This window comes from Anthonomus grandis, chromosome 13 (assembly GCF_022605725.1).
Source record: "Anthonomus grandis grandis chromosome 13, icAntGran1.3, whole genome shotgun sequence".
Taxonomy (NCBI): Eukaryota; Metazoa; Arthropoda; class Insecta; order Coleoptera; family Curculionidae; genus Anthonomus; species Anthonomus grandis.
This window is the reverse complement of record NC_065558.1, coordinates 14285540-14311988: the sequence shown is the minus strand read 5'-3', so window position 1 is coordinate 14311988 and position 26449 is coordinate 14285540. Positions and strand designations below refer to the sequence as shown.

The 26449-nt window shown below is 31.8% G+C and overlaps 1 protein-coding gene across 3 annotated transcripts in view; it reads left to right on the top strand.

The window, feature by feature from the left end:
- LOC126743682 (uncharacterized) overlaps window positions 1-26449 on the top strand; it is a 145221-nt gene that overhangs the window by 25809 nt on the left and 92963 nt on the right. The gene's annotated exons all lie outside the window — the stretch shown is intronic.

Here is a 26449-nt window from a genome sequence, read left to right as displayed (position 1 = left end):
TAGCCACCTCTAGTGTTCCTCAGGGTACCAACTTGGGGCCTTTTTTATTTGTTTTATTTATAAATGACTTACCGAATTGTCTAAATATGCCTCCTGATTAATTAGAACTGTTCGAGGTAATTGAAAACCAGAAAGATTGTTAATTATTGCTGCTGGATCTAAACGGAGCGTTGAGTTGGTTTCCGGACAATAAAATCTTGTTCAATTTTGATAAGTATTCTGTTATTACATTTACACGAAATAAAAACTTTAATAAACATAAAGATCTCTTAAAGTTTAATAGTCATTATAATATGATAACAAATAACGCTTATAAAATTTGGTGAGACCCCTAAGAACTTCTTGGTGAGATCCCAACTTAGTATACTTCTATAATATAAACATCATAGACAGTTAATATAGATCTTGTTGAAAAAGTACAAAAAATTTTTCGGTATTTTTTGTAAAAAAGCATAATTCTTACGTATTACAGCAAATACGAAAGATGCAATCAGTTTTGTTTATATACTTTATTGCCAGTAGCATTAAATACAAAGGTATTTCATTGATTAATTATCAGAATAAGTTCCTTATTCCTAACATCAATTTAAGAATAAATTGCACATGGTATTTTTGGTCAGTGAGGTTGTTTGTTTTTCAATAAACAATCGTTTAACGAAGTTTCGTTTATCGAAGAACGGGAGAAAGCAATCTACTTTTGATTAACAATAATGTTGAACTTATTGGCATTAACGTTCGGGGGATTAGGTCTTACTTTTTACTTAGTTCTGCCTCAATTGCTGAGTGCGTAGGATAAGTAATTGCTTTTGTTTCTGTTACTTTTGCTATTTTTTAGCTAGATTTATAAGTGTATTTTATTCCTTGTTACTATTGACTGTTCTTCCTTCATGTAATTATACACTATATGAAATGCGTAAAATAAGTAAATTATTACATTATTCTTATTTCCTATATGGACAGTTCAAGGTAAATTCAAAAAATTACACCTAATGAGTGTGTGAATAAATGTAATGAAAATGCCTGAATTCAAAGGAGTCGCCTTCAAAGATATTGTTTTCTCGAAATTTATTTCCAGTTGAATGTTTGTAGAGACTTGAAATCTGATGGGCTATTTAGGCCCTGCACTCTAAGAGTTCTATATCCAAAATTTTGAGCAAATTTTATTATCACATGTGATATTTGAAAGAAGGGAAAAAAGGCAATAATAAAAAGTGGCTCCAAAACGCATCCTTGACGTACGACATGCAGGGTTGCATTCGGGAGACCTTCTCACCATTTAGCAAGGTGTATTGAAGAATTTATCTATAGATATAATATAATAGATATACAATCATATGATCCATGATTCAATATGAAAAATTAATGATTTTGTCTAAATTTTTAACTTAAAATCCCAAGTTTCCTTTGCACAATTCCTATGGTGGAAAATTTTCTCTGCAAAAATGGAATTTCTCTCATATTTGTGTATGAAACAAAAAATGGGCACTGTGACTAATTCCATATATAAATATCCACAAACTTTTTGGTGATACCTAATTTCTTTGCAAGCGATCTTCTTAGTAATGATAGAAATAATGTCCTTAATCCTGTCACATGACGTAAAAATTTTCTTTTCAACTGATCTACTCATAAGCACCTAAAGTTTCCTGTATGAATAAAATTGATCTGGTAATATCTTGGATAAAGACATAATTCATGTTCAGGTGTTATTATTTCATTAAATCTATTATGAGACAAATTAAATTAACTAAAAATTATTACTCGTATTCTAACTCAGTTGAACACAACTTTCCTTTTATCATATTCTTCAAATTCAACTTTTTCATCATGCCTCCAACTGCTTCATTTATTTTAGATTAATACTTAGAAAATTACATAGACATATCGTTATACCTATCTTCTGTATTCTCAAATGTATTTCTTAGTTTTTGGTTTCTCACCTTATAGGCAAGTCTAGTCCCTTTATATTTCTTACAAACCTCTCAATTAAAACTTAATTCTATGCACTCCTTTTCTCTCACCTTACACATATCTCATAGCTTCATATCCAAAAAATGTCAAATGAAATTAATTGGCCTTTCCTTTATTCCTCCCTTAATGGTTGATTGACTGCTATTTTTAATCTAAATACAAGATTTACCGCAATATAGTATCCTAATCCTCAAATCGTCAAATAATATACATGCATCAAACATCATGCTGTGACCATACATTTTTCTAGCTACTCTATCATTATTTAAATAATGAATCTCAGATAGAAAATATGCCATCAAATTAGGATAAGTCATGTATTTCTTGTAAAAATATATTTGCAAGAGATAGATGTCATTGTGTTAGCCATTATACCCTTCTAAAGAAATTGGAGCCTTATAAATTCTCCGCATATAGCATTAAACTTGCTATTACGTGGACCAGTAAAGAGATTGATTGAAATTAAGGTTCTACAGGATTCAAAATTAAGGTTCAGTGCTAAATCTTATTTTATTTCTTACATCTGCAAATGATCTACTCCTTAATGAGGTAAATGCTAGATATAAAATGTTTGGTAATAACAGAACCATCTTGTCCTCTGCAGATAGCTATAGATAGAGCTATCTGCAGCTCTCCACCTCAGTTTAATCAGAGATCAGAGATGATTTAATAAATAAGTACACATTTTGAACAAAACAATCTCTTACCTTAGCAATTGACTGTCATGTTTTGGACGGTTCTAAGAAAGAACTTGATATCTTCGCGCCATGTCTGAATCTGACAAAGGCTTTTAACTATGTTTCGCATAATGTCCGTCTTTCCAAACTGCACCTTACAGTTTTTAGGCAGAAAGTATTCAACTTATAAGTTCATACTTGTTTAAACGCATATAATTAATCCAATTTATTGGTACTGTTTAGTTGCCAGAAATGGTAAGACTTGGAGTTTATCAACGATTAGTCCTTCAGACTATACTATTTCTTGGTCTGCAGATAACATACACATCGCAGTTTACCCTAAGAGAGCTTTCTGATATTAAACTTCTCAAAGAAGTGCGGTCTCTTAAGGTAGAGCTTGATCCAGAACTCCACTAGAATAATCATGCTGATATACTCTCAGGTAACAGAGGATTGTAAGTACTTAAAAAATTTTTTTTTTTTTGATATACTGAAAAAGCATACACCTTTTTTATACCATTCTGGTGTAGGAGCATACAGTTCATTTTCACAATATATTAGGGGTACAGAGAAAAGCTCTAGAATAATGACAGAACGTTTAGGTTTTAGGGATGATGAAGAATTATCAAATTAAAAAATGCTTTTTATTCGTTCAAGTAATTTTCAATGTCTGATTTTGGCAAAATGTCACAAGTGTCTTAAATTTGGTAAAGCTGTATATTATGTGAAATGTTTATCTAATAAAGGTCTTATTGAATATAATGCAATGTTGAAACGCGCTGTAAAACATTTTTTAATCGCATTTCTTTGAAATTTTGAATTAATCTGTATTCCACTAATTTCTAGACGAAGAAACTAATTTCTATGTGTTTTCAGTTACTACAGTTTTAAGAAAACCAATCCCACTTCAAAGCGTAGTTGGCTTTCGCTTATTGTGAAGCAAGAGCTAGGATTAGCAGAAATTAACAATTAGGGCAAATCAATCAAGAGCCTCTCTGATAATCGGAAAACACGAAAGATAAATAAATTTCCCAATAATTATTCATCTCAGTCACGAAAATTTCCTAAAAATCTTTCCAATTTATTTTATTTATATGTTTAAAATTATTCATTTGGCTTAAACAGACAGTTTTCCAAACCAACTCATTCTCGAAATATTTCCTGAAAGTTTTTTTTCTAATGGAATTCCAATTATCTGTGTAGGTGCGACGTATGTACTTTACACAATATGCTCAAAACCTGAAAGTCTTATTATCTTATAATGTTGTCCTTCGTCTCGTCATGTTGTAACCGAATCTCGGCGACATAATTAAAAGTAAAAATAAAATTTCGGTAAATCTTGTAAAATACGGAATGGAACAAGATGAAACGGGGACCAAGAGAGCATTCACTTGGCAGCTTTTCCAGACGGGACAGAAATAGCAACACGCACACACACACACACATATACACACACAAATTATATTATAGCCGTGCAATACCAAACAGTCTATCTTTTTCTTTTATTTATTTTCTTTGACATTTGTGTATTATCCTTTTTTCTTCTGTATTTGCCTAATCAAAGTGTTTGCAAAAATTGTTTGAATTATATACTGCATTGGTGTATTATCAGTATGTCAACCATGCATAGAAAAAAAACTATAGTTCTGGATATTGTAGATCTAAATAGGTTTTTAAACATCATACTTATTTATTGTCATAATTTGGCAAACCATTAATCAACCACCCATATATCTGGAAGTTAGTAATAGACAAGCAATTGGGACAAATGTTTGATCATGATTACTAGTTTTTGCTCATGTTTTTGAAATTCTGATTTATTTATAGAACCAAGCATATTGTAAAATGCTATGAAATAATAATCCAAAGGGATTAAACAATTCCTTTATGAAAAATTATCAAGGCATATATAGCATGAGGCCACATTCTGGTAATTGAATACTAACTGAATAAACGCTAATACATAATAGAACTCTCTAACTATATGTAGCAGAAAATAGAGTCTATGCTCAAAAAATCTATCGCTCTGCAAAGTGACGTATCTACCATCCATATCTGCATACAGCAACTTTTAGGAGTCAATAGAATTACAAATAAGTCTTAAATAATCTTAAGTATTCCATCCACGCCATTAATTTATGCTGTCTTGATGAATCAGTTCAATCTTTAGTGATCATACACCAACAAAAGATAGAGAACAGTGGGTTCTCTACAGGGAAACGTTTTGTTACCAATCTATCGTAGAATGTTGAGTGTGTTTTGGTAGATAAATTACCATTGATAATATATCGCAAAATATATGTAATTCAATATCGCACTTGTTCCGGCATAAGCACCTGTGGCGTCATCTAAGACTCACTTTTCCAAACATGAATTAAGGTCACTGGTCAGATCTGAACAAGTAAACCGGTTAAACAGATAATGTGTCTTTACTTTTATACCATACGCATCCAAAACCTAGACTATTCAAACAAATATGAAAATTTTAATAAACTAAATTAATAGTCGGACAAAAAATGATCTTGTTATAGTGAAATATCTATTACTTCCATTTTTGTACATCTCAGCAAAACTTAAATGCAAGAATTGCTTCGTGTGGCTTAGATGCATGATACTACATAGTATATATTGCGGTCCAAGCCCAAAACCCAATTACCAAATGCAGAAAGGTCATACAAGTGAACTCTTGAGTTAATAATATACCACCAAAAGACAATTATTTGAAAAATATGAGAGGATCAAAAGGTAAAGTCATTAAATGAGATATTTCCAAAGTAGCTGTTTTCTTAATCTCAACTTCAATACCATTTGAGTTAATAATGGATTACCAAAAGATAATGATTTGAAAAATAGAAGGGCATCAAAAGATGAAGTCGTTAATTGAAGCAGATGTTGTTTGTTTTATGAATATCTCAATGACTGTTTAAGAGTCTGAAGCTGAAATGTTAATATGTCTTACATGTTTAAGGCAATCAGCTTCCATAAGTGCAAATAAATAATGGAAAACTATTATGTTGTATTAAAATGAACATCACTGGATGTTAGTAGACTTACAAACGTTAAGAGACTTACTAAAATCACTTGTTAGTAGTTCTAAAAGCCTTCAATGCATAAAAAAAGAAAATTCTCATGTTCTAAAGAAGTAAAATACCTAGAAATGATATTCAATGCAAGTACATCTTAGCAAAGCAACCCTAAAATCAGAAACTACCCTGGATAAATGCATGCACAACATGTCAAAAATTATAGGTCCTATACTAAGTTAAAAAAAAACCTATGGCTCTGCCAATTTGTAATAAGATCGATCAAGCAACTCCATTGATATTATATTGTATCTAAAACCTGATAGTGTGATGGAATGACGTAGAAAAGCCATAAGGGAGATTGAATCATCAGTACTATTTTAAAAACACTTCTCTATTCAAATTGCTGACTAATTAAACTAGGATCGCTTGATTACGTATTTAGATAGTTTTAGACGTAGAAGTCCCATCTATGTTCCAATCTTTTTTAATCGTACTCAACTGAAGATGTATTGAACTCACGCCATGTATTTATACTGGGCAAGAGAATTACAATCTACTAGGCTCTTTTGCTGGATTATCATCGCACATTGATGACCTTAATTAAATAATCAATTAAAAATAAATAATAAACAAAAATTGCTAAAATATTTTAGATGATTTAACCTTTTCTATCATACCACGATGAGATTTATCAATAACAGGATCCAAAACACTACTGGAGTAGAACTTGCCATCTGGCTAATTACTAATGACCTGTAAGTTGTTGCTTACTTTCCAACCAAACTAGAGAATAATCATCAATATTCACGGAAAATTTAACAGGACAGAATTTTCGATGGGACCAGACAACTGTAAGACACCCTCGATCGTGACGAAGTTTTGCTCTTGTTTCGTCAGACTTCCACTTATTTAACTGATAACCCACTCAGCACCAAGACTATATCCAGAGCTAAAGCACTAAACAATGAAATCTCCAACGAGTAATCAAGATAAATTAAAACGGAGGCGCCAATTAAGCATTCCCTCACCTTCCTGAAGGCTTACTTGCATTCAGGCGCACTCAAATTTCTGATTTTTCAGCAACAAACCGGTGAATAAAGCCATAACAGTTGTAAAGTCTTTAATAAATTTACGGTACTAAGAAAAAGATTCCACAATCCTTCTCATAGCCATAACCTAATCGGGAACCACATGCAACCCGTTCCTGTCAACAACATAACCAAGTTATTTTAGCTGGGTTTTGCAAAACTGACACTTTTTTTGACCCACTTTAAGATTGGCCTCTCGCAATCTTCGAAAAATTTTCTCCAGAACCTTCAAATGTGTTTCAAAATCAGGCGCAATCACACGTGTCATCAAGATATACAAAAATATATGGTTAACCAAGGAAAATGTCGATAAGCCTCGTCTGTCAAGTGACATGAGCATGATATATACCAAACGGAAGACTCTTAAATTAGAAAAGACTTCGATTTGAAACCATAAAAGCTGTGTAGGGACGGGAGGTTTTTGCAACTGGTACCTGTCATTAGGCTGATTTGATGTCTAAGGTCGAAATGTTCTTGCTCTGAGAACGTTTCCAGTCTAGAGCATCAGTTCACTTGGGTAAGAGAATAATTATCGCGTTACAGACAGCCTTAACCTTGCGATATTCTACACAGAGGCGGAATGAAGCATCCTTCTTTTTTACCATGACAACAGAGGATGCCAAGGACTTCTTGAAAAATCTACGACTCCAAGCTTCAACATCCAGTTGAAAATTACTGACTAAAAAGAGGTGGCAAAGTAACTGAAAATAATCTAGTTTCTGAAAGTGAACTGAAGATTTACCAGAGACTGTTGCTTAATCTCTATTGGCCTAATCTAGTCCAATCAAACTATAGCACCATTTTTACTTTTCTTTTACTTCAAATACTTGTATAGTGTTATTGGCAAACTAAAAAAAATATTATTTTTCTAAAGAGGAAATAAATTCGAAGAGAGATATTCTAGCTTTTTTTGGTTTAGGAGTCAATTAAATGGCTCTCATGACATAACATAGTTCTTAAAAAACTGATAACTTTTGTCGGTCTTGTGATGGACTTCACCCCGTATACAAAATGTGCAAATGAGGTTTTTGTGCGTCCGTTTTGAGTACCAACGGGTACAAGGTCCCCTTTAAAGGCATCGGGCGAGCAGAGAGAGTCCTTCTTTGGCATACATATACGGTACGGTTGGGTTTATACTCAACTCTCATGTAAGTTAAGTTTAAGCGCGCCATCGTAACATTCCATCATGGGTTTTAATATGGTCCGGTCAGCATTTGCCGTGATCTGAATTCGACATCATTATTTTATTCCCGATGATCGGCGAAACCACCAAAGATTTTCATATAAAATAGATATGTGCGTCGTTGCAATTTTGCAAGTTTATTTTGATAAAAGCGTAGTTGGTAAATCGTTACTTTTTGGTTTTTTAGATTGTAAATATTTAGAATGGCTCGAAGTTAGATTAAAGGTTAAATTAAGCGATAATAGAAGTAACGTTTTGCGCCTAATAAATTATATTTTACAGCTAACATATCTACAATGATTAAAAGGAGCCATTAAAAGGGTAATACTTGCCACCACTTGCTTTTTTTGTCTTTTTTAGAGGAAGGCCATTTAAAACCGTTTGAAACCGTTTAAGAAAATTAAAATAAAATTTTAATTCTCATAATTTATCGAAAGTTATAACCATGGTTTCTGCCTTTCAGTCTAAATTGAGATGTCTAACTTCGGTTGTCGACATCGATTTACTTCCTTATATCACCATATATTGACGATCATCAATATATCAAAATATTTTGCCTCAAAATTATGAAGCGACTTTGGTATCATAACCCTTAAGCTCGTTGACTTTTATTCATATTATCTATGTTATTTGTTTATTTTAATAATTTCTTTTATTATCGTTAAATAACTAATAAATTTTGATCTTGTGGTTGCTGGGTTTAGGTCTAAAATAAATGATCTAAGATGATTATAACTTATAGTTGGTCAAAGTTTTAATGTCATCTTCAGAACTCAAATTAAATATTCTGGTTCATTCAGTTCTGGATATTCATACTATTATCAAGTAGAATAGAATCCATACCAGCTAAAAGTTAAATCAGCCAAATAAGTTAACTTTTTTTACTTGAATGCAATGAACACGTCTCTAAGTTTTGTTGTAATATTAATAATAATAAAACCCTTCTTTTATACTTTTAAGAGAATAATTAAGAGAAAGAATTTCAGAGTTTCCTTATCCCTTACCCATTCCTGTTTTTTCTTATCAACTCCACGACTGATAGCAACTCGATTCATTGTATTAATGAGTTTTTCGAATTAAGCTTGGTAAAGCTTTCGAAAACCCCATTTAATAAAGATTGTTTGATTAAAGAAGAAAATTTAGTTATTTAGGGCCTTGGTACTAACTTAACCTTAGAATCTCTTAAACGACAGAAGCACTAAGATTCAGACACCTGGATCGTTTGGCTACTGATTTATTTTAATCAGTCTGCGTTATTAATGCAAAAATCATTAAAATTGTAGCTGTTGATCTATGGCAGTAAGCGAACATCAGTTATGATGACCAGCAAAAACCTCTCAGTTTTTCTCAATAAACAGTGGTACTTAAAATCTAATTACCAATGTTATTGTGGTGGAAATCCATAGAAGCTTTTTTAAACGTCGTAATGATATTAAATTACAATGCATAACTTTCTTTAACTTTGTTGCTTGAATCCAAAGGCACATCCCTAAATTTTGTCGCAATATCAAATACCTTGTAATTTTTTATCTTTCTTGGTGAATTTCAGAGTTTACTTGCTTCGTTACCGATTATGATTTTTTATTGCCAACTTGACCACTGATAGCAGCTCGATTCAGCTCCTACTAGTTGTATGAATAAGGTTTTCGAAAGCCCTATTCATTAATGATTGTTTGATTAAGGAAGGTGGTTTAGGTGTTTTGATCCTTAATACTCATTTAACCTTACCTCTTACAATTCTTAAACTACAAAAGAAACAAGGTTCAGATACCTAGATGATTTGGTAACTGATCTCTGTAAACAATATTGGTGGTTGAAATGAAGGTCATTAAAATTGTAGCTATGGCAGTAAGCGAACATCAGTTATGATGAACAGCAAAAGCCACTTAGTTTTTCTGAAAAATTGTGGTACTTAAAATCCAATTCCGAATGTTACTAAAAAAATAAAACTATACTGTTTAATGGTATTTATATTCATTTGTAAAACTAATACTGTTTTAAGGTTTTATTAATGAGAAGTATTATTTATTTTAGTTCTCTATATCTTTGCAGATGACTTACATTTGAGCCTATAGAATATGTTATTGAATATCATTATTTTTAACGTTTAGAAAGCAAAATAATAGCTTACATAAGAATCAAATCTTAAGAAGTACGACATTTTAAGCGCCCATCTTCTACTTGTGAATTCAGTCAACGAGTTGAAGTACTTCTTGATTCTAAACTGAGATTTCTTCATTATATTACGCATTTCTATTCTAAGCATTAAAAAATAGTTGGATGGATTAGAAATGCTAGTTTAAAGGTCGTCAAAATTTTATAAAATTTTTACATATATTGTAATAGCTATGTGCAGTATGCATGTAAAGTACGATTGACTACAGGAAAAATTAAGCCGTATTCATAACTACAATGCTAATTTAAACAGGAAGGTTGCTTGTAAGTAAATAAATTTATTTGAGATAAAAAAAGTAAATTATTTACAATATAATTAATTTAGGTAAGATTCAGTCTATCCATTTGTGGGTAAGCGGATAGTCTTGTCTTGCTCTTCCATCTTTAGTATTCCATCTAAAAAGCCATATTTCTATTAGTATTTTAAATTCATTATTCAATACATGATCAACATTTCAAAAAAATAAAAGGACCGAGAAAATCTAATAAAATGAATTAGATAATTGCAAGCTCAACAAAAAATTAAGGAAGGGAAAATAATCTTTTTTTGGCTTTGCACATGGTGTAGGAATTTATTTGATTTTTTTAAACTTACTTTTCTATAAGATGTATTCGACCATAACCGGATAGAACCTAATTTACGCGTTCACAATTTGATGCGAAAAAAAGGGTTAAAAATAAGGATTGCATTATCTAGGGAAGACCAGCCTTTCTCGGAACTGAAGATTTAAATTATTAACGTCTATTTTGAAGTGGAGTTTCTCAATCAAGTGACTAAAAGCTCTATTTTTAATAATTTTCAGCCAAAAATGTTCGTCTTCATTGTTTCGTGGCTTTAGCAAGTCTTTTGACTGTGTCTCGATTGATATCCTTCTATGCAAACTCAAAAAATACTTTTTTAGTGATGCAAGTCTTTTATTGGTGACTTCATACCTGCAAACAGAACAGAGGTAATTAAGGTTGATGGAGTGACAGCGGCAGAAAGTGTGATCACCATAGAGGTGCCATTAAGTTTAGAATTGGAGTCCATGCTTTTTCTAATCTAAATAAATGATTTACCAACATTAGAACTAACAGCAAAGTTTTCAATTTTTGCTGATGACACAACCATCTCGTCTACTACAGAGGACGTTATGGAAGTTATGTCGAGGTATACAGGAAAAGGCTGAGTACTGGTTAAGAGAGAATGACATGGTCAGTGAAAGTTTTTCATCAGGTGTTAAGTTTCTAAAGGTTCATCTTGATTCTAGGCTGCTATGGACACATTAACTCAGTGGTGTGTACTGAGTACTCAGTGGTGTGATTTGGAAAATTATGTGTCTTTGAGCACACTAAGAGCAGCATACTTTGGCCTATTTTAGTGTAGACTTTCATAAGTTATTCTTGAATGGGGACATTCTGCACCATCAGAAAGAATTTTCAAGCTTCAGAGAAAAGCAGTCAAGGTGGCCTCTGTACTGTGCTATAGTGAAGACTGTCTGAATGCATTTGTGAACTTGCGGATATTACCGTACGTGTAGGTGTTATTAAAACTGGTGGTTGCTACACTATTTATAAATCGATTTATACTATAGATCCGGTATTTATTATAAATCTAATAATATAATATTGTACACTAAAGGAATAAATGATTTAGATTTTCTCAAGGTCACACCAAATAAGGACCTCTCCATCTTCCTCTAAATAACTCTAAGTTTCTTGGCTGTTGTTAGTGTTTCTATGCAAAATCTCATTACTGGTAGCATGCACTGCTCAAAGCCTTCTTTTTGGATTATTTTCAAGTATTCCAAAAGCTGTCTATGAGAGAGTGAGCGTTCTTTTTAGTTGGTAAGTTGTTTAAGTTGTTTATATTCTTGTCATCTATGTTTATGTCGTTCTGACAATTCTTTGAATGCACTCCATATGACCGTAATAAACAGTTTTGGTGACATCGTACCGTCAATGTTGCATTTATAGATTTTGTGTCAAGTATGTATATTTTAGAGAACCTGATGCATGTGAAAAAGAGCATGAATGGTTATGTTCATTATATACAAAGAAAAAACTTGTTACCATTCTACTGTCGTCTTAAATGGTCAGATGATGGTCAAAGTTTTTACAAGCCAAAATTGTTTAATGCTCTTTCTATTTCTACGAAGGGGCTACCAAACAGTCATTAAAAAAATATGTTGTAAAAGTACTAATAGAAAATCTATAATTAAATGTTTATATTTAAATTTGAAGGAAGCATTATTATAAATAAGTTGTTGTGTAAGTTGTTTTTTTGTATTTTATACTTGATCTATGTAAACAAAATTTACGTGTATACAAGTGTACCTGTATTAATAATAATAAAATTATTGATTATTGACTATTCTTAAGGTCAAAATTGAGTGCTGCTATAGCTTATTGAGCCTCTTCTGGATAGAATAAGATCTGGATCTGAGTTGTCATCGTAGTATTAAGGATGAAGACAAGACAAGAAAGCATCTGGAAATTCGGATACATAAAAAAATAGAACAAAATACAAAATAAATCAACCAGTAAAGAACGACTTTTGAACTTTTAAATAAGTTGATATTTCTTCACCATATGACACTGCCTGGGATCTATCGCTCAGCATGCAACTAATTAGTGCACTAGCCTTAACTGAGAATCCTAAAAACTTAAAATTGTAACCAAGATGCTGATGGTTTAAAGCACCAAAAATAACCTTTTAAATTTTTTTTTGAGAACAGCTTTTAAATTAATTCCCAAAGATAAGCTTTTGTTTCCAAGATGCCTCTCTTTGACACTAGCTTAGAAATTGCATTCAATATTTCTTTTTTAATATTCAACTAAGAATTTTTTTTATTAAATTTAGCTTTGGAAATATGAAAGTAGCAGAGAGTATCTTCCTGACGTGAGTGGGCAGTCTGTTGAACAGTCTGACTCCAAAAAAGCCATCTCCATCCTAACATCTACAGTCACCCAACCTGTATGAGGGCACTAAGTGGTCTCGGTTTTGGGTTTTATAAGAATGAACGTCCTCCTGTTTGACAAGTCTGTGTAAATTGTTTTTTATTTATACCACACACTGAAGAATAGACTGACAGGGTAGGGTCAAAATTTACAAGGATACGAAGGCATGGCGACAATCGTCACGATAGGCCAAGCCTGCAACAATTCTTACTTTACGTCTCTTGACACAGAAGACATCCCCCACTCCAGCTGTCTCAGTACAGCCTGTGAAACACTGTCTCCCAAGCAAGAAGGTGTCTGAGCTCAATTTAGAGACTAAAGATGATGTATGTTAGGTCCAAGATGATGTATGTTATGTTAGTCTGAAGTCCAGGTGTATACCCAAAAATTTTGCAGTAATCGCGCCATCTTCCGGAAGCCATTGCATGGAAAAATATTGCAATGGAAGCATATTTTGAGTTTTCTGTATGTTGAGAAATAAACTGCTGTTAGCGTTAAAGCAGCACTCGGCTCTCTCCTACATGGCATGAGTTGACATCGGTGTTTTCTTATAATCAAGGCCCGCGTATACTATAGTTGTTCACCTTCTCTGTTTGCCACGAAGCCACTTGCTGAAGGTTTAGCGTAGCTAGATAATACCACAATACAGATATCTAAAAAGGTATACCTCTGTAGTTTGACAAGCGAGAGTTCATGGGAATCGCAGTCGAAACCTTTTCTAAGATCGCAAAATATACTGTACAGATACATTTTTGAAGGGTTCTTGTATTTGAGAGATAAGGTTGAGAACAGCTGATGTTGTGTTAAGGCAGCTTCTGAATCTTAACTTGAAAAAAATCGATAATTTGATTAGCAAGAAACGTCTCAAAAATCTTCGGCAGGATTGGTATAAGAGATATTGGCCTGTAATTTGAGTGATCATCAGTATCTTCTATTTTATACACTGAGACTATCATTACTTTTTTCAGGACAGATGGAACGCTACCTTCTCACGGGCACTGATTTATTAATTTTGTCAGTTGGTTCAAAGCAGTCCTTATTCTTCTTGTTTTTCAGATTATTTATTACGTCTCTAATTTCATTAAAAGTAGTTTCCTGGAAAGAGAATATGTGTTCAGACACTAAGTCTCACAAATCATGACAATATTATTTGTGAGACTTTGACTTTAATTCGAGTTTAATTTCCTGCTTGTTAAATTCAACATTTGTGTCATCAATTTGTGTCTGCAGTTCTAGAACTACATTCGTTCAACAATCGTTGAGGTGATCTGTTGGAATATCGGGTGGTTCAGACTTGGAACTGGCTTGGCATATTTCGCTATCGGATAATATTCCACATACATTTCGTTGGATTGAGGCATTTCTGATAAGATTATCATTAGCTTCTATTTTGGCTGCTCTTTTGGCTAACTGGTTAGACTTTCTGAATTGCATGTATGTACTGTTGCCTAGCGTCCTCCGGTGGATACTAATTTAGATATTCTTTTAAAAATTTAAAGATTGCTCTCACTGATTTTAAAACATTATTGAATCAGTTGATAACACGATTTGACTTTTACGTTTGATGTAAGATTTGCGTGGAAAGGCGTTCACTGAGGCCTGTACTAAAAAATCAAGAAATAAGGAAACTTTGGCATCGGCTGAAGAGCTTAGAGAAACTCATGTTAAATAACCCTTTATTACAGTTCTGTCTCTCAGAGATTATACAAATATTATCGAGGCAATTCTTATTATGAGTGGGCTCCATTATCAACTAGGATCAATATCCGCAATCAGGTTCAGTGATCTCTCCATGACATCTAGAAATACATCAATTGAGTCTGATGGTGACCTATACATTGTAAAAGTAAACAAATTCATTTCTTGTATATTTATGCAACACATTTTTATGGCTTTCTCCACGATAAGGGAGCAGACTTGGTTCAAAACCTTATAACTTAAATTGGTATTGAAGATAGTAGCTGTCTCTTCACTCTTATGAATACTAAGAGCCTTTATAACCATGTTAAATGCACCATTAGTATCATCAATTTGCGACTGCAGTTCTAGAGCTATATTAACGAAGAATTCGTTGAGTTGATATGTTACAATATTGGGTGGTTCAGACTTCTGAGCTTGGTATATTTGGCTGTTCATTGATAATGTTTCATATACATCTAGTTTGCATTTTGAGGTATTTTTAATGCGAATATCATTAGTTTCTATTTTGATTTCTATTATAGATAACTGGTAAGACTTTCCGAATTGCTTGCACTGATGCCTATTGTCTTCTAATGGGTATTTATTCTATTAAAAACTAAAAAAAAGATTTCCCTCAATAATTTCAAATCATTATTCTACTAGTTTATAATATGATTCTGACTTTTACGTTTGATATAGGATTTCTGTGGAAAGGCGTTCACTGAGGCCTGCACTCATGTTTTAGTGCAGAAATATATAGATGATAAAATTCCAACTTATCTCACTCACATATTGAACATAAAATGATATTTCTCTTTGCGTTATCATCGGCCTTTGTATGTACTTTGGTCAGGCTAGTATTATTGGTCTTTAAACGGAAGAAAAATTCCACAAATTGACTAAGAATTTGACAGTTCTGTTTCTCAGAACTTATAAAAATATTATCGAGGCAATTCTTATTATGAGTGGGCTCCATTATCGACTAGAAAAGGCCAAACGAACTAAACATTTCACATAGCGGAGTGCATTCTCCTGAGTTGGTATTAAGATGGATATTAAAATCTTCAGCCACCAACATCTGACCATCAGCTGCAACTAGATTTAGTTATCTTTCCATGACATATAGAAATACATCAGTTAAGTCTGATGGTGACAAATTCAGTTCTTGTATATTTATGCAACAAATTTCTATGACTTTCTTCACGGTAGGGGAGCGGACTGTGTTTAAACCTTATAATTAAAATTCATATTAAGCATAATAGCTGTTCCTCCACCGCTATAGATCCCAAGAGCCTTTATAACCTTAATATCACCAGTCCCGGTTGTTGTCTTCTTGATTTTAGAGATAAAATTAAGTATCAGTCTCAAAATAGACTGAGACTTAGAGTTTTCATTTTTTCTCTAGTTACGTAGGTCTCTTTGAGATAATGGACGAGTTCTTTCAATTCTTGATTTTATTTGGGTCTTGTATACTTGTTGTATATGGATTTTGCCATAACTCATCCCTAGATATAAGTAGATGCTTAATGATCCTTTGTCGTTATATTTTGGTGGCTTTACTTTAAGCATTTTAAGATCTTATACTTTTAATTCTTTCAATTAGCTTTCTTTGTTTCTTTTTGATCTGTAAATCTTTCTTGTCCGGCTTCTTTTGAAGAATAGCTTTTAAATTGATTAAGTCTTCTTTCTTGGTCTTCATACGGTTTTCTTGTATTCTTTCTCTTGCTTAATTTTCTTTCTTCAGGTCAACTTTAATGGTACTAATCAGTTTTTATACTCTTTTATATGGTTTTTGTTGCTCAGGGTCTATATAACTTCTGGTTAAAGGCATTTATTAAATTGGGCTTCTATATATCCTTAACTTCTGACACTAAATGTAACGGAATTCAGACACACCCATATCAGCTCTGTCAGAACCAAACTCTTTATTCTAAACTTTAAACACAGATGTGTTGAATAAAGAGTGACTCCTGAATTGGCTAAGGTAAGCTTATTCGATTTGTAATTGATTTTTTTTTTTCTAAAGATAGTCAGAAAAACCATAAGAACGATATTAAATTATAATTACTCTTTACGCAAATGTATAATTCTCAATCAAATATTCAATCAATAGTAAATATATTTGTTGACTTGGTGAACTATGCTGATGCTACAAATTTTTTGACAGTACTGTTTCATGTTGATAACTCAATACACTTTATTGAATTGAACTTTCTTGAGAGGAATACATTTTTAAGAAAAACTAATTTTCACTTTCTTTTCAAGAATTCTAAGCACCACAAAGTTTCTATACTAAAACAGTTTCAAGACGGCTAAAGGAAGTCATGCATATATCCAGTATTCTGGATTTTTGTAAGACTTTTGACTGTCATCAAACAATAATTTTGTACGTATATTACTTACTATATCTTTACTTCAAATAAAGTAATAAAAGTGTGTTTCAATTAATGCTTTCATTTGGGTGTAATTTTGCAGAAAAACAAACTTACATAATTATTCAGAATCAGAAAATCAAATATTTCTGGTATCACATATTTGTTTATTCCTTTTTCCTAAAGAAGAAAATATCTACTTTTTCCTTCTAAATTGTAATACTAAATGTGGTTTATATGTTTTACGATAAAATCATTTTTATTAATCTTTTTTTTAAAGACGTTTAAACAAACTGTAGTCTTAAATAAGTAAACCAGATGGCTCATAACCAAACTAATAATACTAGGCCAATTATTACCAAAAATTTGTATAAAAGCTGGTGCGTATAATGGTAAATATTTAAACCTTCTTGCAATAACTTTCTTTATGTGAAGCCGCACCTGATGACTGCAATGTGTGCGTTGTCGTTATCAAAAATAAACACCCGGGGACAATGTTACGAAACATGTTGTTTGTCTCATTTTTAAAGACTTTTTAAGAGATGTTTAGTAGGCAATCAAAAACCTATAAATACGTAAAGTGGGCCTTAAAGTTCAAAATGAAATTTCGTCCAGTCAGGCAAAGAAACCTATTTTCGTCATCCGCCGGGAGTGTTGTTAGTTTCGTCTTCTTTTTCGCGACATTTGGTACGGTGACGCTCTATTTATTAAGTGGCGTCGCGACGCGTCCTACCTGGCAAACGATATATGACCGTACGTAAATGAATTAGAGTTTTTTTTAATAATTTATTTTAGATCTTCGCCAATATTGTAACTTCCTATGGAAAGCTTGAACTAAAAATAGCGACAATAAAATTTATGTTTATATAAATTTTATCGTTTTGGCATTAAAAATTTCAAGGGACATATATATAAGAAACGTGGACCTGTGTCTAATAGATATAAAACCCACAGCATCAAAAACTATTAAGTCCTTACCCTGTTGTCGTATTTAATCAATGAATCAATCCATCGACTTATCTTCTATTGTTTCTAATTGTTTCAATTAATATAATTTATATTAATAAGGTAACTGTAGTAAGAACACACCCATCGAGACTTTTATGGTATTAAGGTCAAGAACGCCATTATTTAAATCAATGTACGAATCTTCCTGTTGTTCTATATGAGACTAATAATTGGAATACGTACAGATAAAATATATAAATCTAAGGTCCTTCAAAATCAGAAAGAAGAAAAGTAAAAAAAATAGGAGAGTCAGGTTCTATTCGATTTCTGTTATATAGAAATCAGACGATCATCTTCTGATTAAACCTTCCAAGCTAAAATAATGTTTTCAATGAATAAATTATAGACTGTTCTATAATTTATATTTTGTTCCCATTTTTCTATGGAATATTTAAACTAAAAATGGCGATTATTCGTTCAATTGATTTTTTACTTCTTCTTTTTATCATCGTTCCTCAACCAAAAGTTTTAAAATGAGCCGTGGATTCTAAAGTACAATTCAAATGCCCTTACTGAATGTAAGATGTAGTGTCAATAACTTATCCTGTTATTGTATTGATTAAATTTATTACTTTCTTCATTGATCGATGAACCAGTGATATTAGTGCCATTAAAGATATTAACCATGTTGTCAAAATAAGTTATATTAAACATACCTTTCTTCTCAATTGTAAGTTTATTAGCCAATTTTCCATTTTTTAAATATTTCCGAAGGTTTCAATATAACCAAAACATCATTGGTAGCAAGAGAGTGGCAATAATTAATATTATTTCGGTAATTGTTATCTTTGTATTGATTTCTTTTGGTTTTTTGAATAAACAATATATCAAATACCTATTATATTATTTAATTTTTATCCGTTTTAAAATTGCATACCTCGTATAAGTAATAAAAAAAATTAATTTAATATCCGCATGTAATTTTCCTCATTGGCCACAAAATATGTTTAGGGTGATTTAAATTGTGACAAAATATTTCCATTTTACAGTTGCAGAATGGCTTTAAATTTCAGTCTATTGTTATTTAAAATTTTAATATTTCTGATTTTAATAGTTGGCATCTTATTATCCAACAAAAAATTGCAATACCAAATTTAAAATTCAATATTAGAGGAAAGACCTGTAAAGATTTTTAATTTAAATAACTGTATGTATAATTAACCTAATAAATCAATTGGACGAAACCGTATTAGTCATCTTTAAATATGAATATAGATGATTTACTTGAAACTACAATGTAAAAGCAAAACATTACTATTTTATTTAAATTTGTATTATTCTTTAAGACACAAAGTAAACAAATAAAGCAACAAAATTACTTTTAAACTTCTAGGGCCTATCGTAACAATTCGCAACTCAATAAGCAATTCGGCACACTCCACTGCTTTTAGACCAGCTGATGACGCGCGTTTTGGTTGAAAGGTCATCATCAACTTTATATTTTATAACTTGCAAGCATTTACTCATAAGAACTTATTGTTTAATACCATCATAAAATTGCATAAAGCGATCAATTTTAATTAAATCATTGTGTACTCGAGCATGTATTTCTTATATGGACCTATTTATGTTACCATAAAAGGAGATCTATTATTTCAAAATTAATATCTTTCATTTGTCTTGCCTATAAGCTGATTAAAGTATTAAAATCAGTTTTTTTTATATTTTGCAAATGGGTCATCTAGCTTAATCCTTAATAGTAAATACTTTGAAATGTAGCCTCTAAGATCGTGTTATTTCAAAAATAACTGGCGTCTAAAGTCTGATCGAAAATTCATTTAAAAAGACTGTTGAGTGCATCGTTCGGGCTTCGCGCAGCTGTGCAACGTCTTTTCACACCTACTTCCATCATCCATCCGCCTATAATTAAATAAAATAACATCATTTCTCTCTATGCTACTCTTTTGATGGCTTTTTCACATATCGCGGCTTGAACAAAACAGAAATTTTAAAAAAAACGTAATTATTAGGCAAACAATTTTATCTGCCAATAAAGTTATTAATTAAACCTAATTATGCATGCAAATAAGATTTTTATTTCATGGGTATCATTATCTGTAATAAACATTAAAAAAGTTATTATTTGATATGTCATTACTTTACAAAAGGTAAAGTTCACTTTTTCAATAATTTTTTATTAATACAATGTTTGAAACTGGTTTGGAGACTCTTTTTCTCTTAGTCTTCTAGGATTAGTAATAATACTAATTATTCTGGAATATGCCAGGCAATGCACATATTTGTCTCTTTATTGGAATCAATTCTTCATGGAAATGAACAAAGTAGTCAGAAAATGTAGAAAATAGAGATGGAAACTTACAGGTGCCGAAAATCATAGCAATCACAACTCGACAGTTAATCCTTTCAGAAGTTTATTATAAAATGTTTTTGATATTTTCTGACTCCATACCCATTTCAGCTTTTAGTTACTTTTAGGATTTTAATTGTATTATATTTTGATTTGGACATTATTTGGTATAATTCAAACTGAAATGTTAATGTAGAGGTGCAAACATTAGAAAAATATAGATTTTTTTTCGTTTTATCCCCATTCTTTATTACTCCTAAAATCTGTTGGAAATTGCAATTTTCTTAAGAGGTTTATTTATTTATATATGAAAAGCCTATATAACAAAGTATCACCATAATTTGTTATATTGCGCACTGAGATAGGTAGTAGATTCAAAAATAGGAAAAGTGTTGAATGTTTAATTTTTAAATTGCATTGATTTTTCTGCAAATTCTGATTTTTTATGCAGTTGGTCTACTTACGTATAAAAAATGATCAAGTTTTATCATTATTTATTATAATCTAAACTAAAATGAATGTCTCAAAATAGGAAAAATTATATTTTCTTTATTGATTCTACAATGTATTGAAAATTGAATTTTTTCTTACATATTTACCCAAGCAACACACAATACTTAAATAAACGTTTATTTTTGGGTTACACCAGGTGTATATTGCTGGTGGAACTTCAACGACAAATATCTACCGCGATATACGTTAGGGAATTTAATATTATGCTTATGTTATTCACGTTTAACAAGAAGGCTTATTACATGTTAATAATATATAACCTAGGAAAAATAATTGTTAAGTAAATATCAATTTGACCATTTTAAAAATGGCCTTTATTTACGCGAAAACAGTGCATTAAATTAAAAAAAAACTTAAGGATACAAATTTGGTCAAAACTAAACAGGGTTTAAAAAAATTAAAGTTATTTCAGAAAAATTCAGTGGCGTACTGTTTTCTTATTGAAAAATATTTACGATATGCCCTTACGGACGACACAAAAAATTATGGTAAAAATTGCAAATTTCAACAAAAAATATCCACATTGGTAGTAAAGTTTTAATGTTAAAGTTTCTTTTTCTTTTTAATTTTTAACACCCCTATGAATTCAAAAGTAAGACGTTTAGGACATAAATTCATAAAAAAAATCCTATTTTTGTTGGAAAATCTATAAAGTTTGTCTGTAGAGTTCCTCGATACCTGGTATAGGTCCTTTACATCATTTACTGCATAATTTATTATTCTTTAGATAGTATATGATATACGTATATTCTACAGTCTATTAAATATACCTTAAACATATACTGGTTGATAAATATACGAAAACCAAAAAAATTACTAAAAAATCGACGAATAAACATTTATTTAACGAGAATTGCGGGAGTGTTGCTTGAATAATTAAGTTTTATACGGAAAGCATAATTTTTTTACCTTTCATCATTTGATACATTGAAAGGAGATGTGTATTTAGGTCTAAAAATGCAAAAAGAATTGAATGTTCTTTGAATAGTTCCAGTTCATTTCCGTATTACCTTAAGAATTTTTTTAAAAAATCAATGTTTCTCTTACATAGGAAAAGCTTAATTTTATTACCATAATTTGTGATAGGTTGGATTTAGAATGTAATTCAGTTTTCTTTGGATATATTTTCTTAATTCTATAATCTCCTAAGTATTTTACAATACTTGTCTTCCAAGGCTTTAACGAAATATCACTTCTTATACCCAACCATTTAGAAAAACCAACCGTTCTCCCAACTAAAACTATATTACGATTAATCGAATCAAGAAGAGAATGATAAAAGACAGCTACCTTATTAAAGTGCTTTTTTAAGTGTCAGCAATTCCTTAAAACCCAAATCTTTCACACGCAGAAAGCATCTTTCAATGACCACAATATCAACCCTTTGGGATAAAATAGACCATAGCCAATCTAAAAACAGCTAGTCAGTGACGTTCTTCAAGTCAAGAGTACAGTATAATAATGTTTGATTAACCTTTAACTACAAATCAAAAATTGTAATCATTTTTTTTGTACATAAAAGATCATAAAAAGTTCAAATATAATTAAATAAAATAATTGACTAATCCAAAACATTCTAGTGAAAAACTTCAACAATAATTCTTCTTTATCTTCAGGTCCCTATCCGTTTTGGATGTTAGAAATCATATTGATAATTATAACTTTTTTTGTAACAACTCAAAACAGTTCTATGGATTTTTTCATAGACCATGTCCACAACCATGATGTTCTTCTTTTTCTGGGACCTCTTTTACCCAATAGCTTTTCTTGTATTATGGTTTGCAGTAAGGAGTATCGATCTTTATTTCTGATAACTTCATACATAACTTCTAAACCTTTCTTAATTCTTCTTATACAGGGTGTTTCAGAACTATGGGATCAAACTTCTGGGGGTTGTTCAGTGCAACAGAATAATCCATTTGAGTATAGGAACTCATGTCCGGAAATGCGTCACTACGCCACTACGACCCTAAGACGCGTTAAAACTTACAAAAAACATTAATTACCTAAATAGGATCTGCTGCATTTATTTTTACCTTTTGTACATGATACCATAACAACAATTGTTTAAAATCAACGCTTATGAATGTCATTTCTCAATGTCATGTTTAAAAATTTTATAGCTTACTATTTTTAAACATTTATTGCTAATGGAAAACTTTACCAATCAAGAATTGGCGGATATGCATTTGGCAGACGGAGCAACAAACTTCAATGCACGAGCAGCATCGCAGTTGTATCATGAACGTTATCCCGAACGACAGAATCCTGGATACAAAAAGTTTATTGCGGTTCATCGGCGGCTCGCTGAGACAGGCATGTTTAAGACCAAGATGCATGATACTGGTGTTGCTCGAACCGTAAGAACGGTCGAATTTGAAGAAGAGGTGCTTCAGCGAGTTGCCGATGAACCATCAAATAGCACACGTGACGTCGCTAAGAATATGAATACGAGTAACGCTTCTGTCTGGCGGGTACTACACGAGCAACAACTCCATCCTTACCACTTCCAGAAAGTTCAAGGTATTACTGCAGCCGATTATCATCCTAAAGTTCAATTTTGTCGATGGCTTCTGGATCACATCATTGCACAACCAAATTTTTTACGATATGTTTTGTGGACCGATGAAGCCTCCTTCACAAGAGACGGTATTTTTAATAGTAGGAATGTTTGAAACAAAGAAAATTCTTATGCAATTTTTCCAAGAAAACATCAGAATCGTTGGTCTGTCAACGTATGGGCAGGCATTGTTGATGATTATTTAATTGGGCCATAACTTCTACCGGAACGGTTAACAGGACATATTTATCAGAGTTTCTTGGAAGAAGTTCTCCCAGAACTCCTTGAAAATGTTCCACTAAACGTTAGACAGCAAATGTGGTTTCAGCATGATGGAGCGCCGGCTCATTTTGCTGTACAAGTACGCGAGTATTTGGCTCAGCGGTTTCGGCACCATTGTATTGCCAGAGATGGAGCAGTTTCTTGGCCTCCTAGGTCACCTGATTTAACGTCGCTCGATTTTTTCTTGTGGGAACATGTAAAGTCTTTAGACTATGAAACGCCAGTAGAATCAGAGCTAGACTTAATTGGACGAATAACAGATGCATTTGAAATCATTCAAAACGAGGATCAAATTTTTAGTGTAGTCCGCCGAAATCATGTGCGGCGTTTAAATCCGTGTATTGAGGTTGGAGGAAGACATTTTGAACAATTGTTGTGATGGTATCATATACAAAAGGTAAAAATAAATGCATCAAATCCTATTTAGATAATTAATATTTTTTCTAAATTTAAACGCGTCTTAGGGCCGTAGTAGCGTAGTGACACATTTCCGGACATGGGTTCCTATACTCAAATGGATTCTACTGTTGCACTGAACAACCCCTAGAAGATTGATCCCATAGTTCTGAAACACCCTGTATAAGTACCTATACCTATTTGTAATGTAAACTGTCCATGGTATTCTGAGCATTTTCAGGCACATCTCAAATTCCTCCAGATTTATAGTAGTGACTTTTGTTAGTATCCATAATTCTACGCCAACAAAATAAAACAGAAAAGACATAGCATCTGCCCTTACTTTTATTTCAAGAGATATGTTGTGACTTTTGAAGATGGTACTTATTTTGTGAAATACCGTCCCTGTTTTTCCTATACGATATTTTATTTTTTGTGGATTGTTCCATTATTCATTTATAATGGTTCCAAGATATCAATATTGTAGAACACGTTCAAATCCAGTTTTATTGACATATAGGTGGTCTCCATTTATATCTTTTTTGCGGATGATTATTTCTTTCGGTTTCTTTACGTTGATCTTAAGACCATATTGTTGACTGTATTTTTGTCTATAAGCCGTCTGAAATTTAATAGAACTCGAGGAATTCAATGGAATGGTGCATTTAATTCGTTTCTTTAGTTTAACCAGTTATTTTTCGCATAAATATGAACTCATAGACCTCCATAACCCAGCTACAAAGAGATTAAGCAATAAATATGATTCAGCAAATAACTTTGTTTAATATCTTTTAGTTCTATCTAGCAATTGTATTTAGCAATTGTAGAAAACCTACAATTGCTAAATACTTTTGATCGGGTTCTTTAGCAATTTGTAAAAATTCAATATTTAATACATCGAATCTTGGCGTATTGTTAAATTAGTTTAAAATGCTTACCAGGCACCCTGTATTTATAAATTTATATAAAAGCAACAACAGACAATGTATGTATATGTCAGTGCCAGTTTTTGTAAGGCATTACCTAAAACTACAAACCCGCTCCCTATAGCATCAGAGTAGGACACGTGACCTCAATATCAATCTCGCCGCTCATTGCTTCTCTCCTTTTTCTTTAGCGCATTCCGCTTTACCTTCTTAGCATTTGATGGAATTCCTGCCCAGTCCATATGTATGTATATAAAATTTATTCTACTTTTCTTATCTCATCAACCCGACACAATATAAGATCAACTTAAAAGTAAGTCAATACTCTGGAAAATCTTAAACAGCTCCAGTAGCTTGTAATAATAAACATAATACAAAGTTTGTGATGATCATGTCGAATCGGTTTAGTTAGTTACACACATGATTTTGTATGTATGTGCGTGTGTGTGTTTATAGTCGAACGACCATATGTTGGTAAATGATCTATAATGGATTTTTTTATTGTCTATTTTCTAGGTTTTTTATTTGACAATTTGATCCATTTGTTCTCTATATTTTCTTTTAAATAACTCTTATGTTGCCTGTCGAACTGAGATCTGGTACAAAAGATGAAATTTAAAACTAGAAATGGCTTGATCTTGGTATTATAGTTTTGAAGGAAATATCTCATGATGTCAGTTAAATATTAAGATTAAGTTTCACATTTTTTAATGTTTTATTTATCCTGTTAGTATTTAGTACTGTAATTAAGATGTAATTAAGGTGGGAACATCATTTCATCTTTTATTACTTTAAATTGTACTATAATGTCCCAAACGTCATCCTTTGATATCATACAATAATTGTGATACAGTTAAAACTGGACATGGTACCTCTAACAATCTAAATGTTGAGAATCTTTTATGTATTAATATATGGAAAAATATAATATTATGTGTGTGTTTTATTTAAAGTGTGCAAATCGAAGTACCATAATTTTCAAACATCCTAACGCTAAGATTACCTAATGTTAATTGTAATACATTCAGATCTAATTAACGAACTTGAAGAACATTAATTCTGAACAACTTTCTGAACTCTCCCTTAGTTTTGACAGACAATTAATTAAGAGCAAGCCCGATTTAATGCCTCTGGGAATGGTATCAAGTGTTCACTAATGAAACGAAATAGTTATCCATTGAAAGAAATTCAGAAGAACCAAACAAATTGTTGTATAATTTGAAAACAAAGAGTAAATCTGCACAAGCAATCTCACCATGAACTGAAAGACAGGTAAAACGATTTAACTTACGTGAAGAGATTCAAGTCTGGTACGATGCACGTGATCACATGGAAACCATAACG